This window comes from Chrysemys picta, chromosome 8, assembly GCF_011386835.1.
Source record: "Chrysemys picta bellii isolate R12L10 chromosome 8, ASM1138683v2, whole genome shotgun sequence".
NCBI classification, from domain to species: domain Eukaryota; kingdom Metazoa; phylum Chordata; order Testudines; family Emydidae; genus Chrysemys; species Chrysemys picta.
Window position 1 is genome coordinate 35,080,863 of NC_088798.1, and position 14,406 is coordinate 35,095,268.

Here is a 14,406-nt window from a genome sequence, read left to right on the forward strand (position 1 = left end):
ATGCGGGGTCAAGCTGCCCTTTCCGTGGCACCCAAACCCCCCACCCCCCTGCCTTGGTCAAGCTGAGATTGCTGAATGGCCAATTTACAGCTCGCTGACTATTTAACAATAAGTTAACTTTTAATAATAAGCCATAGTGGTTTAGGCACTTTACTGGTTTGCCAAAGTCTCCCTGTACACTCCCACCCTATCTCCTGTGAAATATAAATCAAAGAAAGTGGTCTTGGGGTGCAAGAATAGCATTGGCCTAGATCCACAGAACTTTCACACGCCTAGGCAGAATACTGTTACAAGCAAAACCTGTTTGCAGTATTCTGTCCATCACCCCCAAGTCTTCAGTGGTGCTTAGTGTCCATTCTCTTCACAATGTGCAGACCTCTGGGAGAGCACCAGGAAAAAGCTTCCACCTCCCCCAAGCCTCAGCTGGCCTTCTGAGGAATCATGGTCCAGTGGCTTTAAACAGATCTGTGTTTTATTTCCAGTTTTCCCACTAGTTCTGTATGATCTGAGATAAGTCACTTAATTTTCCTCTGCTTCCCCTTTTTAAATCTGGGGATAGTATTACAACACAGAAGAAGTCAGTCTCAGTTCACAGGAGTCTGCGATCTAAATAAAGTCTATATGTTTGACAGAGGTGTTCTTAGGATTGGTTCATTTATATCTGAAAAGTACGTTGAGATCTATATGTTTTGGCTGATGAAACTCTAAATGTTTTTATTATTATTTAATGTTTACAGTTATTGACAAACTTATTCTACAACGTGAGAATATTTGGTCAGAGACATAAAAGGGACTATTCTAAATGCAGATAACATTAGATTCAGTTCAACACCAAATCTAAAGCAGAAACCCCACAGTTAGGGTTACAGATTACAGGATAAACAATGCTCATCACTCCTTCCAAGTGAACAACAAAAGGAAAAAGAACAGAGACACACACTCTATAACACGAGTGGCCAAACTGTGGCTTGTGAGCTGCATGCAGATCTTTTACTGCTAAAATGAGGCTCACGGAGCCCCTCACACTCCTCCCATTCTCCACCTACCAGATGTGTGCGTGGGGCGGGGGAGCTTGGGACCTCTGCCTTGCAGCAGGGTGGTGGTGTAGTGGCTTCTGCCCACCAGGGAGGGGGTGTCTTGAGGCTTCAGTCCCACAGGGCATGCCTGCCAGGGCTCGGGGCGTCTGCGGGAGCGGGGCTGAAGCCCCAAGCCTGGGCAGGCACCTCCTGCAGGGCTGAAGCTCTGAGCCCCGGCAGGTGCACCTCAGCTCTTGAACTTCTGAAGGTTGTCATATGCCGCTCGGAGGGTCAGTGTTTGGCCACCCCTGCTCTGTAGCTAGTTGTACCCTTTACCCTTCTTTATGGCTAGACAAGTTAAACTAATTTTGACTCAGATAGGGTCAGGAAACTGATGATCTTTTCCAGTGCTCTCTCTTGGAATCTTCTTTCTTAAATTACTCACAATTGTTCTATTGTTGCTTAGTCACCATACAAAGTGTCTCTTTGAAACAAGATAAAAAATCGAGAGTTCAACTTTTTGTAATCGTTCCTAATTTCAGAAAAGAGATTGAGGCCTGGAAAACATGCTCTATTGTGAGAAACTTAAAAAGCTCCTGCTATGTACTTTATTAAAGAGAAAATTAAGAAGTGAGTTGATCATAGTTTACAAGTACCTTATATGGGGAAGAGATTCTGATCACAGTTCTTTTAATCTAGTAGAAACAGGCATAATAAGATCCAATGGCTGGAAGCTTTAGCTAGACAAATTCAGAGTAGAAATGAGGTGCAAATTTTTAACAGTGAGGGTAATTAACCATTGAAGGAACAATTTACCTAGTAACATGGTAGATTTTCTATCATTTGCAGTCGGAAATTCAAGACTGGGTTTCTGGATATAAGAGATACGATATAACTCAAACAGAAGTGATAAGCTTGAGGCAGAAATTACTAGGTGAGGTTCTTTGTCTTGTGTTATTTAGGAGGTCAGACTAGATTATCATAATGCTCCTTCTGGCCCTAAAATCTATTAATTTAATTTTTTAGACAGTAATTAAACAGTTTCCTGAACACGTTGTAACTCTCATTCAAGTTAATTGAAAACCCTTACACCAGAATCCCTTGTGACTATGATTGTGACTATGATTCCATTCATATAATAAAGTATCACAATCCTTTGAAGCTCTTACTTAGATTAATTGAGAAAACTGCATCTTTTTAATAAATATAAAAGTATACCTCCAAATGTGGGGCCAGGTCAAGGTGCCATGGCATACTCACACTGGATTTACTGTCTGGTTTATGGATAAATTATAAAAGCTTGATATGCAACTTGATCACTTGACTAATGAGTGCCATAGAATACCTTAGAAACTCATAGTTTGATGCCAAAGGCTATGGGGGGGAAAACTAAAGTCTAAGTTGGACAGACTGCCAGAAACTCTGAAACACAAAGTAATATTGGATAGAGCACTTATGAAAGTTAGATAATTAAGGGCCAAATCAACTCCCATTGAAGTAAATAGAAAGAGTCTCACAGACTGGACTGGGCCAGCACAAGCACCTGCTTAGGGCAGCGGTTCTCAACCCACGGGCCGCAAGCGGCCCAATTAGCACACAGCTGCGGCCCATACTCCCCTGCCACCCAGTGGGCTCCCGGGGTCAGGGTCCTTGCTGCCCCCCAGGCAGGACTTGGTGTCTGGGCAGCCGGCTGCCACCTATTCCCCCTGTTGCACAATGTGGCTCAGGGTCCGGGCAGTCGGCTGCCCCACAGCACCCCATGGCGGGGTCCAGTGTCAGGGTGCTGGCTGCCCCCTCACCCTGCACAGCTGGGGTTGGGGTCCTTGCCCCCCGCCCATCTCTCCACTCCTGGCCCACTCTGTGGAGGGATCTCTGGGCAGAAGGTGCTGAGCATAGGAGTTTGTGGGGGCAGTTAAGTGGGGAGCATGGTGGTTCTCAACTTGCGGCCCAGCTAATACTTTGTGGGCTGCATATGAGGCCCACAACGATAAATAGGTTGAGAACCACTGGCTTAGGGTGATCACAAGCCTTCTGTGTTCATCCAATATTCTGGTCTGCAGGCAAGAGCCATCATGTGACACAAACGCTTTGAGCAATGACTTCTCATAACTGAGCTGCAGGTTTAAGATCTGTTTTAGGATACATTTGACTTTCAGTTTTTCTCAGGAAATGAATGTTCTGCAGAACAATAGCAGATAAGTGAGGCAGATTCTACTGTTGAAAGCTTTGAGGTGAACAAGTACAACAATCCTGGAAATGTAATTTGACTAGACAGGAGTACGGAAAACCTGATCTAATGAGACAATATCTGTACGAAAAATTGGCAGATCATTTTGATACTGCATAAAATGAAGCATTTTCATTGTAAATGAAAAGTCATTGTATGGGTTTATCTACCAAAACACACACATCCCAGTCAGTGTTGCTGACTTGTCATATTCTACGGAGAAAACAAATGTTTGTCAAACTGTAAAAAACATTGTGTGCAAAACTACAATATTATACACTGTATGTTTATTTGTACAATATAGTCCATACTGGGTGTCTGTGGGTTTTTTGTTTTGTTTTTGTAGTGAGTTAGTCAGCACGCTCAATGACCCACAACAGACAGCTGTAGTAACAGACCATGGCCACAGACATACATATACATACCACACTGATAAGCAGGGATTGAAATGGGACCTTCTGTGCAGAAAACAAAAGCCTCTACCAGTTAAGCTAATGGAAAAATCCTCTAGCTGTTAGGAGGTAGTAGTTTGTTGTAGGCATTTGGCCCAGTCACTAAAGTGAGATGTGATCACACACATTAAGCCAGTGTGTTATACTAAAATGCCCATCAGGATGTCAGTTGTCCACTGTAGAAACCAGTGGTACCCCATGTGGTCTTTGGTTTTATAAATTCCTTTTTATTCCCATCATGGTTCCAATAAATGCCACTGTTCTTGCTGTTCTCACCTGGCTTCAAGGCAATAGTTGGTTCAGACGCTGGCAGCTCTTACCCCACCAGACAAGGAAGAAGGGGAAGCTATGAGAGAGCTCTGCTCCTCCAACCTAAGGAGAGTAGGGGGAGCTCCCCTGCACTTTGGAATATTCCCTAGAGATAGTTTATGCTTTGGGTGCATATTTCACAAACCCTGGCCACTCATGGATAGATACACTTAGTTTATTTTACAGAAGTGACACTGATGAAAGCCGCTCAAACTCTGAATCCTCGTGAGTGTCTAATTTACACCTGGAGATGAGTTCTAGTTGCAGATTGCACAGCAGGAACTGAATAGGGCTCATTACAGTTTACTTTCTAAGGGATTATGTAATCTGGTTTAATTCATAATCAAGTGTGCTTTGTCAGGTTCGCATACTGTAGATTTCCCCCTAGTATAAACTTGTTTAAAAATATTTAATTTTACATTTGTCCCTGATGTAACTCCACTATATTCATAGTTAAACCAGAATTTGTTCCCACTATGTGCAATGGACCCTCTCAATGAGTTCATTCCTGTGGAAATTACTTATTTAGTTTATATTTTGTGACGGACTCAGACCAGGAGGCTATAAAAGATTAGTGGAAGGTAAATATATCACCCTCAGGATGAGCAGGTCCCTATTCCCTGGGAGCCAAACAAAGGCTACCCCAGGCCTATCAAGACACTTGACCCCATTTAACCTGCCTAAGGATCAGTTATGGCTGTTAGGCTAATAGAGACAGCTGGAACCAATCAAGGTCCCATTTATACTGCTTAAAAGCTCTCCTTCCGGTGAGTTCCAGGGGAAGGTGATTGGAAGAGAGGAAGTGATTGCTAAAGCCTGAGGAAGGGTGAAGGTAGAGAAAGAGTTGGTGGAGAGGAAGTGTTGAGGAGGCCCGAGGTAAGGGAGAAGGTAGAAAAGGAGGCTGCGGGGAAGTGGCCCAGGAAGTCGAAGCAGCTCCAGTGGTGAAGGGAAAGCCGCCAACAGCTGCTACCATTAGGGTCCCTGGGCCAGAACCCGGAGTTGAGGGTGGGCCCATGTCTCCTCCCCCCCATGCACTACAGAGATCCCCTTGAGAGGGGAAGGAGACCTTGATCCAGCCATGGGGCTGAACAACACCTGCTAGGCCCAAAGGAGCAGCAGAGACTGTGGGGCATTCCCCTTCCCACCTCCCGTACTGGCCTGTGATGAAAGTAGCTTGGTGTAGGCTGTGGCCCTTGCTGCTAGGCTAAGGCAGGGAGGTCACACTGGGACCTTAGTGAGATTCTGAGGCCACTGAATCTGCCAGGAAGCACGGGACCCACCAATACAGGCTCGGAGCTTTGTCACAACTGGTGTCAAAAGTGGGATCTTTGACTTATTGGTCACTGTGCGGCGGAAGAAGGGGAGAGGGTTGTTTTTATTTTTTTTTAAAGTGCACTGTGTTTGGGTGTACTCACCACAATGGAAGACTTAATAAAAGCACTGATGCAAGCCACTGCAGCCCAGTAGGAGGCCACCCGAGTCCATGCGATGGCACAACAAGAATCCATACAGCTGCAACAAGAAACTAACAAATTATTGATAGGGCAGGCCTCCCAGGATTGAGCCCTCTTACGGGAGGTGGTGGATCAGCTGAAAATCCTCACCGCCAAAACCCAAGGATCTGAAGGGTCGTGAGTATGGAGGGCTGCCAGTTGTCTACCGAAGATGACGGCAGATGACGACATAGAGGCGTATCTCCTCTCCTTTGAGAGGACCACCTTGCGAGAGGCATGGCCCCAGGACCAGTGGGCCAGCATCCTCGCTTCCTTCTTATGTGGAGAAGCCCAGACAGCTTGTCACAACATGCCTGCTGAAGCTGCCGTTGACTCCCCCCAGCTGAAGGCAGAGATCCTGGCGCGATCAGGGGTAACGACTGCAGTACAGGCCCAGAGATACCATGAGCGGAGGTACCAGGAGGGCAAGCCTCCGAGGTCCCAATTGTTCGACCTCATCCACCTCGCGCAGAAGTGGTTACAACCTGAGGCATGCAACCCAGAGGAAATGTTGGAAACTTTGATCATAGACCGCTATATGAGGGGACTGCCGCCGGATCTTTGTGCATGGGTAGGCCAGAACAACCCCTCCACCTATGATGGTATGATCACATTGATGGAGAGACGGATAGCGGCCCGAGAGCTGTCCTGACTATCCAGAGAAGCCCCCCCAAAACTAGTACCCAGCCCCGACCCCGGAAGGTCAGACAGCCAAGCATCCAGGGAGCCCCAGGTGGAAGAGGGTCGGGGCCACAGAGCAGCCAGGAACCCAGAAGTGGGGGAATAGCTTGAGCGGGGGAAATCACGGGGCAAAGACCCCTAACCCAAGAGACATAAGAGCGCCTAGAGCTCCTTATAGGTGTTACGCGTGTGGGGAATTGGGACACCTAGCGGCACAATGTCCCAATATTGAGGAGCCCATGCAGTGTAACCTGGGGGGCAGGGCAGACCCATGCATCCTAATCAACCTTCTGGGGGTTGCAGTCACCTCCCATCAATATACAAAGCCGGTGAAACTGAATGGGGTAGAGACCCTGGCGCTCGTGGACTCCGGGAGTGCTGTCACCAAATTAGGCCCTCAGTTACATCTATGCAGTCCCTTTATCTTTAGTGGGTTTGCACTGGTGTTACTAACTGGACATTAGTAAAGAATTTTGTTGTTAATGCACAAGACGAAATAGAATCCAGCTCACTCTCTCAGCTGTGTGGCTCTGCACAGCTAACAGGACAAAAAAAAAATCAGTCAAACTGACTTTTATCACAGAATTAGCACTTACGGCTCTGAATACACCTAAGAAGTTGATCTGGGGCCTGATCCTACGCCCACAGGAGTGAGGAGAAGCCTTTCCATAGATTTCAGTGGGCTTTGGATCAGGACCCTGGTGAGTAAGAAAGTGCCAGTTTTACACAGTTACATTTTAGAGTAGGACCATCTGTAATCTCTGCATATACTTTTCTTTATCAGAAAGATCTGTTATGTGGGTTGGATTGTTTATGAAAAATAGTTTCTGAAGATTTTTAAAAAGTCCATTTTATCAAATTTCCAATATTTGGCAAATTTTGAATCACTACACTGTCCTATGATCATGTAGTGTTTTCACCGTCCATGAAACCTTCATTCACAGATCTATCTATGATCCTATCTAGTATTTCTTCACCTATTGAAGCAGCTTACTTCTAGTTGTTTTCTTTGATTTTTTTTTGTTCAAACAATACTACAAAAAGGGAAGTTGATTTGATCTGAGAAATCTGTTATCATTTACTGTAAATTAAGTCAAAGTTGTTTACTTTAGCAGTGATGCAATAGAATGATTAATAATTTACGACAAAGCTCTGAGCCTGTATTGGTGGGTCCCGCGCTTCCCATGGTCTCTACCCCATTCAGTTTCACTGGCTTTGTATATTGATGTGGGGTGACTGTGACCCCCACAAGGATGATTAGGCCCAGTCTCCCAGGTTACACTCAGGGTCGGCTTTAGGGCGATTCACCCAATTGCCCTGAATCGGGCCCCGTGCCCCTAAGGATCCTTCTCTGCCGTGCCGCCGAAGGCACCGGCAGCCAATTGAGCTGCCGCCGAAGTCCCGCCGCTGTCTTCAGCGGCAGCTCTTTTGAATGGGCCCTGCAGTGCCTAAAACTATTACAACTTTAAATGAGCTTGTTCCCTAATAGATTAGCAACGTAACAACGTTAACTGGGACAACGTTAAGTGAGGAGTTACTGTAATAGACTTTAATTGCCAAAGTCTAACATTACTGTAAGCTAGCTGGGCACAGCCGTATACTTCTTACCATGGAAGCAGCTAGGGTACAACAACGGGAAGTGATTATTAACCCCTGTATAAACAAAGAGATGAAGAAAAATCTACCTGAGGGAGTAGAGAACACCTACTGCAGGGCACTGAGCACTGTCATATAAATAAAAATATACATTTTAAATTAACCCATTTGTTTCGATAATGAGAGGAAAGGAGGGAGGGACTGAGAAGAAAAGTCAGGCTGGAACAAAGGAGAGACTCACAGATGGGTCCTCTAGACTTTTGTTAGGTGACGGGTGGGAGATCACTGTGCAGCTCCCCACCCTACCTCCCGGACAAGGACTCAGCGGTGAGGCTGCACCTAACCCAGTGCAAGGACCAAGTCTGCCTCAGAAACACCCCAGGGCCCTGCCCTTCCATGCCAGGTGCACCAGGTGTGGGCAGGCAGGCTCAGCAATGCAGGATCCAAGTGCGGAGGGGCTTAGTGTGGAGGGATCCAGGTGTAGATTGAGAGGGCTCTGCATGGAGCAATCTGGGTGCAGGCGGCTCAGTGGGGGATCCAGGTGTGTGTGTGGGGGGGATGTGGATACAATGGTAATGGGACTTTGCAGGGGGGGTCCATGTGACAGTGGTTGGGGCTCGATGGGGTGGGGATCTGGGTGTGGGTGGCTTGTCAGGGTGGTTCAGGTACGGTGGGAGTGGGGCTCATGGGGGGGTTCTGAATGCAGGTGGGTGAGGCTCAGCGAGAGGGTCTGGGTATGTGGGAGAGCTCAAACTCGGCAAGGGGGTCTGGGTGTGGGGGGCCCAGTGGGGGGTCCAGATGCTGGGGGAGTGGGACTAAGGGGGTGGGGATCCAGGTGCGGGTGGCTCGTTAGGGTGGTCCAGGTGTAGTGGTAGTGGGACTCATTGCAGGGGGGGGGGTTTCTGAATGCTGGTGGGTGAGGCTCAGCAGGAGGGACTGGGTATTAGGGGGTCTGGATGCATGGGGATTGGGTGGCTGGGGGAGCATCTCCCTGTACAGGGATCTCTCCCCCTGCAGCTGAGGAGTGATGGGTGCAGGAAGCTGGGGGATGGAGTTTGAAGAGCTTCCTACAGCCAGGGTAGAAATCTGGGGGTGGGTCTGACCCAGCCCCAGATGCTGCGCAGGGGAAGAGGAAGTCCCGTCCTCCCCAGCCCAGTCTGGACTAGCAGCTGAGCCCGTTGCAGGGTAGGAGCCACCAGCCAAGTCTTCCCAGTCCCACTTCCTGCCCCACATTGATTTACCTCCCTGCTGGCTGCTGGGGAGGGTCGCATGACTGTTCTTGTGGCTACCCTTTGCTTCCCCGTTGGAAAGTCATTTTTCTGTGGGGAAGCAAAGAAATCTGTGGGGGACATAAATTCTGTACATGCAGAATGCCCCCAGGAGTATAAATCTATAGGAGAAATTGGACTGTGACACAAAGGGCCTGTGTAAAGTATCAGAGGGGTAGCCGTGTTAGTCTGAATCTGTAAAAAGCAACAGAGGGTCCTGTGGCACCTTTAAGACTAACAGAAGTATTGGGAGCATAAGCTTTCGTGGGTAAGAACCTCACTTCTTCAGATGCAAGTAATGGAAATTTCCAGAGGCAGGTATAAATCAGTATGGAGATAACGAGGTTAGTTCAATCAGGGAGGGTGAGGTGCTCTGCTAGGGCCTGTGTAGTATCATTGACTTCAGTGGAGTTACTTTAATTTACATAGTATAAATTGGGAATTACTGCACTGAAGTCAGTGGAATTACTCTTGATTCACACAGTTGCAACTGAGATCAGAAACTGGCAGTATGTTTTTAGGGGATTTCCTTCTTTTTGTATTGGTTTCCAATTTATAGAAAAACATTTATTTATTGGGATTTTCCTAACTTCCATATACTGGTTTGGGATGTTTTATTTGGCTCTGATTCATTCATATATTTCATTTGTATGGAACAATGCCACATTTCAGATCCAGATTTCCTTTTCTCTTCTAAATAGCTCTTGTCTGATGTTGGATCACCATTTATTTTGGTAAATTACTAGCACAGCAAGTGAGGAATTATTAAAATACAATTACAGAAAAGTTTACTCACATTTAAAGAGTAGTCACATCAAGATGCGTTTCCTGCTTTTTTAATTCCCATTCAGGTTCTGTCTCACCGCTTTGTGACCAGACCTGACGAATTTAGTCATTTAGCAGAGATCCCATATCTTTGTGTATACACATACAACTTCATTCAGGACTCATACTGGAATACTTGTGGTTCTTGGGGGAAAACTATGCCATGTAAACTAAAGGAAAGCTCTGTGGTACAGCCATTATGCTTTTCTAGATATCATATTTGGATGCCCAACACCAAGTAACCCTTGAGAATACCACTGGATATAATGGAAGTTCAAGAGGAAATATCTACTGCTATTAGATTTTTGGATATGCAGTACACTGTGCTCATTCACTACGTTTATTGGATTTCCTCTTAAAAGTGTGACCCAAGGTGTGCCAGAGTGTTTTTGTAAATATCATCCTGAACAAATACTTCTGTATATGCCGGCCAGCAACCTCACTAACTATGTTGTTAACCTCAAAAACATAAGCCAGAAATGTATTTCAATTTTAGACCCTCATTTTCTACATAAAATGATCAAACCTACTAAACCTAACCCCATCCTCACCCCTGAATATAACTCTTCTATTATTTCTACAAAATAAAAATAAGATTTTGAATACAAAAATCCCAATCAAATTGTTTATAGTGTTATATTTCACTCCATTTTAAAACATGCATTTAATAAATAAAACCCCAAATCAGATTATTATTTATGTGTATTATCATAGTGTTTAGGAGCCTTAATCATGGTTAGTGATTGTTACAACAGTACCCCGTGCCCAGAGCAATATGATTCGCATAAAGTGACTTCATAAAGTGTGTGTTTGTGTTGTTTGGCCTGGCTTATCTGCAGTTGCCAATGCATATATAGCTGAGGTCTACAAGGAAATGCATCCTTGTCTCTGTGGATATGGATGGCACCTCCAAAATGTAAAGGCCTGATATTGTTACCTTTGATCACACTGAGCAGTGTCTCACTCTGTGACTAGTCCTGAATGAGTTCAGTGGGACTATTCATGGAGTAAGACATTAATTGACATGAGTGGAAGACAGGCAGAATCAAGACTCTACTTTCTTGGGAAGTGAAAAGACACAGTTCTGAAGGCTTATAAGCACATTTACAGTCCTGGAAAAGCCAAAGCTCCACCTCTGGATGTCCTATAACTCTGTGAATCCCATTGAAATGTCTTAATTGTTTGTATTATTGTCAAAATATAAAGACCCAAGAGGATCTTTATAATGAAAAACTGACTCATTTCATGAGAAACTGCAGCTAGCTTTTCCTGCTCAGAACATCTGCTTTCAAATCCCAAATCACTTAAAAGCCTGTGCAATCCCCTTCTCCATCATAAATCTGCGGGGTTTTTTTTAAATTAAGTCCAAATAGACTAGCATTTGTTCAAAGCAAGGCCAATATGATTGCCTTATAAGGCGTTTCATAGTGGTTCAAATGTGTGTCATCGATGAAAATGGGAGCACAGAGTGATTTTCATCAATAGTACCATAGTAGTGTATGAGTCAGGTCTGTGATGTCTGAGGACAGAAGTCCTACTGAGTGATTCTTTTAAATAGCGTGAAATAATAGATTCAGAAAATCCATCTCTTCACAAGATGGAATTATTTCCTCTTGCCTTTATACCATAATACTGTGTAACATCCCAACATTTTATTTCATTCCTAGTAGAGAGTAACGAAGGCCACAAAAGTCAGATTGAGGCCATGTCTACACTATCACTTTTGTCAGTATAACTTATGCTGCTCAGGGTTGTAAAAATACACCAAAAGCCTGAGCAACGTAAGTTACACTGACAGAAGCGCCAGTATGGACAGTGCTATGTCGGTGGGAGAGCTTCTCCCGCTGCCGTAGCTACCGCTGCTCATGGAGGTGGTTTCATTATGTTAGTGGGTGAGCTCTCTCCCACCAGCATAGAATGGCTATTCAAGCAATCTTACAGCGGCACAGCTGGATCGGTACAGCTGTGCCACTCTATGCTTGCTCATGTAGTCATGGGCTGAGATTTTAACTTACCCAGAATTTGTGTAGGTATGTGGTTATGGATAGAGTTGGTCATGAAATGCTTTCCCCATCTAAAACATATTAAAGAAAATGTTTTTGGAAAATTTTTAGACAAAAGCCATTTTCAATTTTTTGTTTAAAAACAAACTTAAAACCCAAATTTTTCAGTTTTATAGTAAAAAAAAAGTCTGTTTTTTGGCAAAAATATTCATGATTTTGGGGAATTTTTGTGAACTTGTGTATTTTGGTTGTAAATGAATTGTGTGTGTGTGAAAAATTTAGTTTTTTGACCAAACCCAATTTTTTCAATGAAAATGTTTTGACTAACTCTAGTTGTGGGGTTTTGGTATGGGCCATTATACAGGTAAGGAGCAGAAATGACTAGACATACAGATATAAATTTATTCCACATTTGGGGTGTTTGCATCCTGGGTTTTGGTTCATCCTTCACAGATAGAAGGGGCAGCTGCACAGTTCAGAGCTTAATGTGAGCTGAGCAGCCTCAAAGTATATGGAGTGTTTGGAACTGGAATTTTGGTTTGGGCTCACGTCTAATTCAGAGATTTTCAGAGAAGAGGGAGTCATGTAATTCAGAGGGGAAAAGTACGGTACTACTTCTTTCTTAGGGCCTGATCCAAAGCCTATTGAAGTCAGTTGGAGTCTTTTTCCACTCACATAATTAAGCCTTAAAACCACACATAGTCTCTTTATTGTTCTCCAGCCAAGTCTGTATGGGCCATAGTGTAACAGATGTTTCAAATAATTGGATGTCATGCCAGGAATAATGATGCAAACAGAGATATTAATTCTAACAGAAAACATCTTGTTATAAGAAATGCCCCCAACAAGCCTTGGGAAACTTACATAATTACAAATTTATTCTCTACTGGACTGAATAATTAGTCAGCAGATTTTTTTCAATCAAGAATAAGTACAGTCTGAAATTTTGTGAACTGGAAGTTCATGATCAGAAGCCAGACTACAAAGCAATGGCTTGGATTTATATAATTATTACTGGCATCTTCAACCTTCCTGCACTCCACTCACACAGAGCTCAAATAGTTGGGCTTTTACGTGGGAATTTGGGGGAACGAATTTCACCCTCAGTGAGAAATAATTCCAAATATGTGTAGAGGACAACACCTTTAAATATATTTAAATTACTTCTGCCACTGGATTACATTCAGACTGTTTTCTCACGATTCTCACTTACACAACTAGCCACATATCTAAGCTATTCATTTCCACAGAGCATAGTGATTGGTCTATTTATAACCCCAGTGACTAAGCACATAACTTGTGATACTCATAAGAAAAGCCTGTTGGTGGGGGGGCGGGGAGTCCTAGTATTCTGTGTGGGAGTGACTAAAAGCAATTTTATTGGTGCACAGCTGTACGACATTATATTGTACATTAGCCAAAAAACCCCTACATTTATAATAGCCAGATGCTAGCTTAGACAGAATGAAACTTGCTTATGAGAATCTTATCTGCACGGGCTATTCCCTCTGGCCAGCTACATGGAAATCTAAATGGCTGTAACCACTTTCTTGAAAAGGAGTTTTAAGATTGAGGGAACTTGCAAATGTATTAGATTTAAAGCATAAACAAATGGGGATAGTTTCATCCCTTATGCAACTTCTTTGAAGTCAGTCGACTTCCCTCACAATTAATTTAATCTTACTCATCATGTTTGAACACACATTTACTCCTAGAGATCATGGACCTGAATAGAATCACAAATATGAATTACATCAATTTCCTGTGGGAAGACCAGGGGCGGCTCTATGGTTTTTGCCGCCCCAAGCACGGCAGTCAGGAGGCTTTCGGCGGCCCGCCCGCAGTCATGCAGATTCGGCGGCATGCCTGAGGGAGGTCCACCGGTGCCACGGCTTCGGCATACCCGCCGCCGAATTGCTGCCGAAACCCCGGGACCGGCAGACCTCCCACGGGCACACCGCCAAAAGCCGCCTGACTGCTGCCCTCACGGCAACCGGCAGGCCGCCCCCCGCGGTTTGCCGCCCCAGGCACGCACTTGTTGCGCTGGTGCCTGGAGCCGCCCCTGGGGAAGACAGAGGAGGCAAGATGAACATTCATCCGAAGAAGTGGGCTGTAGTCCACGAAAGCTTATGCTCTAATAAATTTGTTAGTCTCTAAGGTGCCACAAGTACTCCTGTTCTTCTTTATTCAGATCCTTAGATCTGACTGTGCCCTTATAGTTTTGTTGCCAGGTTGGAAGCACACCAGAATGCCTATTTTCTAGACCTGGTTTAGATGTAGCCCAAGGTGATGGAAATGTTGCAAGAATAGTTGATCAGCCATTTGAGGCCATAATCTCACAAGAGAGGCTGATGAAGTGTCAGCACTCTGACCCAAATCCTAGTCCTGATTTATCCTGTAACCCAAACTGCAAACCCCAGCCTAAATCTAATCCATGTCCTAACACTGCTTCCCACTATACCTACTAATTAGCGCTGTCAAGCGATTAAAAAATTAATCGTGATTAATCGCATTGTGAAACAATAGAATACCATTT